This window comes from Aplidium turbinatum, chromosome 12 (assembly GCF_918807975.1).
Source record: "Aplidium turbinatum chromosome 12, kaAplTurb1.1, whole genome shotgun sequence".
NCBI classification, from domain to species: Eukaryota; Metazoa; Chordata; class Ascidiacea; order Aplousobranchia; family Polyclinidae; genus Aplidium; species Aplidium turbinatum.
Window position 1 is genome coordinate 12,177,283 of NC_137483.1, and position 10,766 is coordinate 12,188,048.

Sequence of the window (10,766 nt, forward strand, 5' to 3'; positions counted from 1 at the left end):
TTTATACTTTTTATTTATAATAAATAAATAAAAATAAACTTTGAACTGCATCATTTTTTACCAAATTTTTGTCTGGTTCATGTGGGAGTTTTTATACCCGTTACTAAGTAGTTTTAACTTTCACTGTATTATGACAAAGTTTATTGCACCATTTATCCATCTGGCAACCTTGATACTATTGTCTGCTATCAAAACAGTTCAGAGGTTTACGGTCAGACAAACCGCTCCATACTCAGACCCTAAACAAGTCTTGGTCTGGTTGATTTGCTGCAATAAACCACTTTACATGACCAAAGTCGGCTAGAGTCCAGATTTTTTAACACCGCCATTCTAGACTTTTGAAACATCTAAAACTGGGTCAAAAAACGCAAACATTTCTTTAAAATTCACGCATGGAAATTGTGAACAAAGTTAAATCATTTTTATTATACGTCAACATAAAGTACACGGAAATTGACTTCTTTATTATGATCAACACAGAAAAACTTTTTCAATTTTGAAATGGCAACACTGACCAGATCAGATGGAGACTTTTTAAACCGTGTTTTGTTGGACTCATATCATATTGACAGTAGCTTAATGTTAGTAGTTGCCACTAACTACTTTGTACTGTACGAATTCTAAAAAAATGCCTCTATCTAATAAGTAAAATTCAATTATAAAGTGATCTTACTCTGGTGCGTTATGATAATGATCAGTGATGACACATTTAGCAAATTTTATTTTGATTTGTACAGAATCAAGATCATAATAGCACAATGACAAAAAATAATATTGCTGCAGGTGGTTTCCAATGGTTTGAAATTATCCGTAATTGCATAAAGTAGCCTACATGCTTTACAATGTTCACTAGCTACAATTTAATGATGTTTTTCTGAAGTAGCCTAAGTGATCTGTTAAAAAAGAAAGAGATGCAAGAACATTTTGGTAGACCTAGTGGTGATCATTCTTTAGGATGTTTACATTGTTTAGAAAGGTTCAAACACAGACTTCATTTGCACAGTAACTCTTTATATCTTATCACTTTAGTTTATTTTGAAATGATTTGAAGAGTCATGTTTGCAAACCTATAGTGTGTGTTTAAAGCTTAAAAGTGAACACTTAAAAATATGGTCACCGTGGGCGCTGGCGAAAATTATTCTCATTCTAAACCAGTAGTCCTGCATTACAACATGAAGATATTTGGAAGATATTATCATTGGTAGGCTACACGTTAAAATGTGATGATGCCTTCAATCACAAGATATCCAAATGCAGCAATAACTCCCAAACCAAGAAAACTGCTGCAAAGGAAGCAAGTTTGATATGCTTCTTTAGAGCTTTTATGGTTTATGCAGCACATGGATAGGGAAGTAGCAGGAGCTCCTCCAGCTAATGTCAACAAATACAGTAGTACTTCAGGAATGCGATAACAGCAGTTGTCTTCTTTGGCAACAATTTTGTCGACGCAGTTAAAAACCAGAGTTAAAATGTTTATACTGCCCGAATATATTGGAAGGAAGAGCCGAGTGTTGTCACCATCATCAAGCATTTTCCAAGCAACCACGCTAACTGCAACCCATCCGCCAGCAGATACCAGTCCCATGAGCAAGCAGGTTCCCAATAAGCATGAATCGGATTTTGCCATTTTTTCAAGCAAACACTCAAATATTTTAAACCACTGTAACACAAACAGTAGGCTAAAGCACAAAAATAATCCAGTTCAAGTTGCAAAAGCTTACAACATAGGCTATAGTATTTTCACTCTTCAAGAGACAACTTCCAACTGTTAATAATACTTTCCCAAGATGTTACAAAGGTTTCTGTTGTCAAATCATTAACGTTAGCCTTCAAAAAACGCTGTTTATAATCCGGGGCAAAGCTATCCTACGCTAAAAATAATAACGTAATAACGAAACTGAAAAACAAGTCTTCTCTTCAAATTGGGTTCATACTTAATTAATGCTAATTTCCAAAACCAAAACTTTCTCACGTTGAACATTTTTTCAGCTAATTGCTGAATAGCACAAGCCTACTGGCCGTGACAAGCTTTCTTTAAAAATTTAACTCAAACAAACTCAACTTTTAACATAAAGTAGAACAAGGCGATTCCCTGAACGTAAGCATCATGCAACTATTGCCTTTGCTGCAAATAACCCACAAAAAATCAGCTTGACATTTCCAAAACTTCTATTCAGGAAACCTAATTTTTTGTATTTGTAAAAACAATGCATGACATGCTTCGTGCATGAGTGAGCTGTTTGTGCACATTTTTTTTGCAAATAAACCTTCGGTCTTTATTGTGTTTGTCATTCAACAACAAAAGCGATACCTTGATTCGCCATTGGGGGAAAACACACAACATTTTACCTGACCAGGAGTAGAATAGTTACTTGAAAAACATTGTGATAGTTTGTTATTTTTTCATGAGAGCAGCGTATCACGTGAATTAAACGTTTGGTGAACAGTCTTATTCCACTTTTTAGTAGTGACATTATCAGTTAACTATTACTATACCACTATGTACAATTTTGAAAGTTTGTTAACTTATTTTGTCGTATTCTGATATGGCAGTTGAAAATGTGACGTTCTCTGCTCTCACTTGAGCGACTGAACTGTCAAGTTAATTGCTCTCTTTTCTGCTGACCATTTTGTTCAGGTTTGCTGGAATAATTCCACGGCAACAAAATTTCAACAATTGGAAACTTCACTCTGTCAATCTCGGTGACCGGGCCTGCGTCAGTAATTCAAAGCCTCTACAAGTATGCGAAACTGCCAGAATTAAGCTCTGCAAGAAGCTTTTCAGTCCGATAAAGATTCAATCAATCAATCAGATGAACGTTGCAACTCGTGCTAGAAACAAAATGATGCAATATTTAAAGTAAACACTGCTCACTTAAATAGCCCAGTGAATTATTATTAATTAAATTTTAATGTGAATCGAAAGAGGCTATAACAAGAAAAAGCTACAGTGATGGTAGGGACACCTCACGTAAATTTTCGAAGTTCTAGCCTGCTGAAAGGCTACAGCACACTAGGCTATACAAACTTTCAGGAAATAAATTATTGAAATCCTTCTGTTGTCATGAATAAAAAAAAGTTAAAATGGTAGGCCAATTTAAATTTTAAACCAAAACTTCTACCCCAATCCAATTTTATTTTGCTGAATTTGGTTACATACAAAGCGTGCATCTTGATAAAAAAAAGCGATAGGCTATTGCTTCTAAAAATGCCTAAAAAGTGACGAAAACAAGATTATATTGTCAAAATTTTTTCGTTTCACGTTTTTGGATATTAAGTTTTGCATTTTTTATTTATATTGTAAATTTTACTTTGTTAAAACTCTGGTTATTCACCAACTTTTTTCCAGATCCGCTACTGCATTGTCGGCATAGCCTATTAACTATCAGAAAATCTTAAAAGTTGTTTAGGCAACTCTGCTAGAACTAGAATGATAGGGGAAGGTGGGGCAGGACGGGATACTTAACTTTAATCGATGTTTTGCAGAATTCCTTTTTATCAATATCGGTAACTTTGGTATCGTGTTATTCCTATTGCACACCACTATCAACCAGCAGGATATAGAGACTCAGTCAGTATCGCATGACCTCATAATTAAAAATAAAATAAAAATAATTTGTCCCATCTTGCCCCACACCTGGGGCAGAACGGGACGCGAAATTTTTTTCCCACGACATTTCTGTCTCATTGATTCTAGTCACTCTAAAAGTAAGATTTTCCAAAAGTGTTTTGAGAGATTGGTTGATTCAGATTGCGAAATAACTATTTGCCAATGAAATCCTGCAATGATAATAAAACATAAGCTTTCCCTAACCCTACTTTTTTTTGAAAAGCTCTTGTGCAGCGCAAAAATTAATTTAAAGAAAAAAAAAGTTTGACTTCGAACCCCCGTTCTCACGATCAGTAGGCAGACGATGATACCACTGAACCAACTGTGCCAACGAGAAAAGGTTGCATTCACACGGTTTTAATACAAACTTTTATCAAAATATGTAAATGAGACAGGAATGTCGTGGGAAAAAAATTTCGCGGACGGGAAGCATGTCCCATCTTGCCCCATTGTCACCAAAAATCATTACAGTAGCCTATTGTTTATAAAGGGAATCAACTGTAAAACCACAAATCCACTAATAATATCTTGTAATTTCAAAAATGACTTGCATTTACAGCACACATAATGACATCAAGGCAAAATGACAGAAATTGCCAAGCCCATTTAAGCAGAACAGTTTTCGTGGCACCATTTTTTGCACAAAGAATAACTATCTTAGGCTTTCAATACAGAGAATTGACTGATTGCTTGTTCAGTTGTATTTATTCAAGTCAAAGATTGAATTTTGAGACAAAAAAGGTGGTCCTTCACTTGACCGTAAAGGTGGTCCTTTGGTCTGTAGAGGCTTTGACTTAGTTTAATGAGATAGTCAAGTCAAGTCAATTTATTTGTTTTAACAGCGCCATATATTAACAAATAATCAGAGTAAAATGTAATTGTCAAAACAATGCATTGTACAACTGTTGGTTAGATTATGGCGCAATCAGGATGGTAGCGAAAGACCATAAGCAGTCATCTAGTCAGCCACCACCCCATCACAGTAAATCTAACTACACATTCATACACACTAGTGTGCAGAGGCAGGCACACTACTTCATTGAATAAAAAGGGTTCGCCACTGAGATTGAAAAACAACTACTGTTGGTTTGAATCTGCATTCTCAGACTGAGTAAGCCGAGGATGAAGATTCAAACCAACGACCAAGAATTGACCAACCACCAATAATTAGTGATTGTGTGCTATAATAGGCTACAGCACTTGCGAAAGTTTTCCTGAAATAACGAGGAAAAATGTGGATACCACCATCGAATTGCAACAATTTTTATGTGAAGCATACAAAGACAGGGCAATTTGATACTAATAACTGTAGAGAACAAATATTAATAAGTACGATATGATGATATAGGCCTACTGTAAAGGTAAGTTATCCTTTGTATTGAGCACTTAAGGTACGCATGTATAGGCTATTCATGTAACAGTTGGTTTTTGAGATTTTTTTTAAAGCAATGGAACGGTAAATCTTTTATATCGTGTGAAATTTCACTCCACACTTGCACACACAAGAAATGGAGTGTTTTTTTGCCAAAGTTTGTTTCAAACCTGGGAAGAAAAAATCTGGTTTTAGCCTTATGTCTTGTATCATGTTGATGTATGTCGTCTAATTTAACAAAGTAGCCAGAGAAACATGCTGGCAAAAAATTATTTTCGTACTTGAACATGAACTGTGCATATGCCTTAATAATAGATAATAATAATCAAGAGATAATAACATAATTAATGTATGTGACAACCATTTTATGTTCTACGGTCAAGCCACCTATTGCTAAAATGATAACTGTTTTAACAAAGGGTGGCTACAGCATGCTAAAACTGCTTCAACTTTACAATAAAACAAAATCCATTTAACCACTCCTCTACCATTTATAGTAGATGTAGCCCCAATGGAGGGTGTGATGCAAAGCTTACTAATAGGTGCCTATCTCTCAAGTTACTAGTTAACTTAGCATTTGCACTAGCTAGTAGGCCTTGCCTACGTGACAAGTTGGGCTAGCATATCATTGAAAATTGATAACTTCAGTGGGGCAAGACCGGACAGATGTCCCATCCTGCCCCAAGCAGCTCTGTCTCGTTTTGCCCCAATGACTGGCATTTTGAAATTTTCTGTTTATTTATTATATATGCAACTCACATCTAAAAAGTCAGATACCCCAAAAAGCAGTTTTATTACTGTATCTCCAGACCACGTATCATCTTCCAGATTTCTCTGAAATCATGCTAGAATGTGAAAAGTTTTGATAAGATTTCTTATAGCAACTATAGCCTCTAATCAGTTATCTTGCTGCCACGACCACGTTTTTTCTCTGAACATCTCTTTTTTTTGCAAGTCATCGAGAATCATGGTATCCTGTAGCCTAACATCTAAATGGGTAGAGGGTGTTAAAGCTAATACTTTTAAAAATATCCACGGTGTCCCGCCTGCCCCACGTCCCATTGGTCACAGCGGTAAACCATAATCTCTTCGTGGGAAAATTGTAACATAAAGTTCCCGAATCCGTTCGTCTGTATATAATGACCGAAGAAACACACACTTGAACTTCTTTTCAAACAGTGTATTTCTGTAAAATTGGCCCGCGGCTATCGAAATGGGGTTGCAATGCCTACACCTCTAAAACTGTCACTACGATACAGATTACTTGGATAAAAGACGGAGAATTTGTCCAGCTAGCAAGCACCAAATAAACCAGTTAAATGTGCGACCGACTTCCAACAAACAACTTCGAGAATGAATCAGAAAAATTTGTGATAACTCAAAGGCGACGCAACATTTCATGTTTAAACCGGTTTCAACAGGATTGACACGAGTCTTACGGACGATGGTGCAATTTTGGCTCATGTTTTAGGAATTTCCATGACGTAATATTCAGTAGACCCGAACGGTTTCTACATGACGTTTGACCAGGCAAACAACCGTCTGGAACATAGCGGCCCCTAGTTATGACAGTCTGACATGGCATAACTAAAAAAGAATTGACGACAATTGTGAGCCAATGAATAAAAACACATGATACACAAATTGTTTGAATCACTCACGTTTAAGTTAATACGCAAATACAAAGGGCATGCAAAGAATGAACAGCAATAAGAACACGACGATACATGAAATTGGTACCATAGGTATTAGGTACACGCAAAAAATGATGCTATATACAATGATTGCGATAATAACCGACTGTTCTGGGCTCAGACAAGTGTCGGCCACCGCAGACAAAACCAGGCTCAAACCCTAACACTTAGGTGTTCTTTACGGGGGCGAGGCACGAAATATCCCTCAACACATAGTCTACTTTCACTTTCCCCGTACTCTCATCATAGTTGCAGACGGCAACTTTAGCTCTACGAACCACAGGCTTCCCTTTCCTAATTTGTGGAACTACCTCATGCACCCTCCCAAGTTGATACTTCCCACGTTTACCAATGTCCTGGAGAGAACCTACCACTACAAGTTGACCAGGCTCCAAATTCTCGGCCATTTTTAGCCATTTTTTCCGGCCCTGAAGACCCGGCAAGTAAAAATCGATCCATTTACTCCAAAACTGATGAGAAAGTGACAAATTGAACCGATAATCCCTTCTTAATTGGTCACGATCATGTGGTTGCCCAACAGCACAGTATGGGTCTAAGTATGGGGTCAAAAGTGAGGCAGGGGTGATGACAGTAAAATCCCTAGGGTCGTCACTCAAAGGTACCAAAGGGCGTTCGTTCACGATCCGAACGGCACTACTGGTGTACGTAAGCAGTTCAATAAAATTGGGCTTACGACTTGAAGAGTCCAAAATGTGAAAAAATGCAATTTTAAATTGTTTAACCATTGCCTCCCAGGCGCCACCTTGCGCCGGAGCATACGGAGGTATAAATTCCCAGTTTATCTCTCTCTGTCTCAGGGCGTTGTGAAATTCAGCTGATCCTATCAACTCGGGTAACTTCTTAGATGCTGCCTGAAAGGTACTTCCATTGTCGGAATAGATAGCATTAACCTGCCCACGTAAATCTGTAAACCTTGTAAAGGCAAGTAAAAAATCACTCAGCGACAATGACGTAACCAGCTCAACATGAATAGCGCGAGATGCCATACATGTGAACAAGAGTCCCCAAGCTTTTTTGTGACTTCTACCTTCAACGAAAGTTAAAGGTCCAAGATAGTCTAAGCCGCAATCAAAAAAGGGTTTCCTATGCGCAGTTGTGCGAGACAAAGGTAAATCAGACATGAGCTGCCTTATAGGTCGAGCTTTCTCAATCGCGCATACACCACAGTCATTAAGATACCTCTTCACGGAGGCATTACCATTAGCGATCCAAAACTTCTGTCGCGTAGACAACAAAGTGTGCTGTACTCCACAGTGCGCATTTCCATTATGATGCGACAGTACAACAAGCCTAGTGAAGGGGTGCTTCGAAGGCAAAACAATCGGATGCTTTGCTTCAAGAGAGATCTCGGGAGAATTACTTAAGCGCCCTTCAATGCGGATTACACCAGCGTCATCTACACAAGGTCTGTACTTTTTAAGTGAACGTAATTCTTTCAACCGTTCCTTCTCACGTTGCGAAGCGCCAACACTACCTCGCTTTATCACTTCCTCAAGGGCATCCGGCGATCGTTTGGTCATTAAATGTACCACATCGCCATACACGCTCTTCTGAACAAACTTCACAGCCAACTCTGAAGCACTGTTAAGATAAGATGCATCCAGTTTTGGCTTCACAAAGCTACGCTTTCTCGTTTTACAGCACAAAAATTCTACAAAGGCAACCAAATAAGCGATTCTCTTTTTCATAACATACAAAGAAGGTGCGGCCTCGATCAATCTGTGAAGACCACCCTGTCCAACGTCAAGCGACTCCTCTTCGTCACGAAGATATAGGCTATGGACAGGTACTGGAGTGGCATTTTCTACAGATGGAATTTCCTCACACTGGTAGAGAAGACTAGAACCATTTAACCACAACTCTCGAAATTCTTTCTTTGTAATAAGATTTGGCCTTGTGCCAACATCAGCTGGGTTCATATCGGTAGGGCAAAAACGCCAATCCTGGGCTCCAGACAACAATAAAATATGCTCAACTCGACGCGTAATAAACTTATTCAAACGTAAATCAGGGTTTTTAACCCACTGCAACACAGTACGAGAATCACACCAAAAATACTTAAGGCAGTCGGGCATCTTCAATGCCTCGTAGGCCTGCTTCACGAGTCTTGCTGTATTCAAAGCGGCAACAAGCTCTTTCCTAGCTATCGGCCAAGAAAACTGATTTTTTACAACAATGGTAGATTTACCCAGAACGAAAGACACACTCGGAACTCCGTTAACCAGTCTACGTAAGTAAACAACAGAAGAGAAAGCTTGATTCGAAGCATCACTAAACCCATGCAATTGATATGAAACAATATCATCCGGACTGCACACACCAGAGTTTGCAAAATACCATCTCGGTAACGAAAAATCCTTAAGCAGGTCCAAAGAGCGAAGCCACGACTCCCACTCTTTAACAAAGCTATCAAGGACCTCGGTGTCCCAATCAAACTTGTCTATCGCCAATTGCTGAAGTATAAGGCGTGCTTTTAGAAAAAATGGCGCTCCAAAGCCTAGCGGATCAAAATTTTGTCCAAGCTGACTGAGCATACTTCGGCGCGTGTGTTTAGCTAAGGGCTTTAAGGAACATGCGATACGCATCTCGTCAGACTCGGTTTGCCACACACAACCCAATGTCTTCGCTGATGGCAAAGTCATATTTTCAGTCTGAAAGTCAATGTCACGAATCAAAGGTGAAAGCATCTCATTATCCAAATTTGACAAGACAATCATAGCCTCCTTGTTAGCACTCCACTTACCAAGTTTAAACCCACGGCTATCAAACAAAGCAATTGATTCATGAGTGATTTGCTGAGCTTCCTCTAAGCTATCAGCCGAAAATATAAAATCATCCATGTACATATTATTTGCAATATTGCAGAGAGTCAATTCACCAGCACTGCTGGGATTCTGCTCGATCATTTTCTTTATAGCCAAGCAAGCGATATACGGGCTACTCTTTATTCCCCAAGGGTGTACACAAAAACGAAATGGTACCATCCTACCATTTTCAAGGTCATCATCTTCAAACCACAATATACGAAACAAATCCCTTTGCGACTCAGGTAACTTTATTTGAAAGAAGCATTTAGTCACATCAGCCATGAGACCAAATCTACCAAGCCGAAATCTAGCCAAGACATCTACCAGAGGGTTTAACAAGTCAGGACCCGAAAACATTACATCATTAACACAAGTTCCTCGAAATTCAGACTTGCCATCGTAAACAATGCGCTTTTTTAATTGTGACGTAACAAAGTATGGTAAATACCATTCAAATCCCTTGACATTTCCTGCTTCACCAGTACGCTCAATATAGCCATTTGATTTAAGATCTTTCATGGTGTCAGTAAGGAAATCACGAAGTTCAGGTTGTTTTAAAGCTTTCTTCCTTAAAGCAGCAACTCTATCTGACGCCAACACAAAATTGTTAGGTAGATCAATATCTTCCTTCAACGGAACAGGTATCTCAAATCGACCATCTTTCAACTCAATATTCGGTTCAACAAGTTCTCTAGCCAACTTATCATTGCGAGACAATTCACAGGTTTCATTTTGCAACGTCAAATCCTGAATGACTTTATTCAGGTCTGCTATTTCCATATCACGAGACTCAATTTTACGCTGAAAGCCAGAGATTACATCCGACTCTGAAGACGTCTGCACTCTGCACACTTTAGCAACGCTTTCCTCTAAGGGTGACTTACCACCACAAGCCAACCAACCGAGAGGAGTGAGTAAAGCATGCGGTTCACTACGATTTTCACCAACACGTTCTTCTTTTGCCCACATCAAATAAGCGTTGTCGTTGCCAATCAGTACATCTACAGTACTACAATCATTCAAATGAAACATATTCACGTCATGAAAATGACGGAAACCATTTAAATCTTGTTTATGCGGTAAAGTTTTAACATCATCAGCCCAAGCTGGGTTAACCACCGAAGTTATATCACAAAACAGTTCATCTGTTTCTAACGACTGGATGTTGAGTTTGACAAGGTCAGCACAAGTAGCTTTCTGACCAGCCAGGGTATCCATTTTAAACGACGCTTTATCGTACGGTTTAAGATCAAGTTCACACA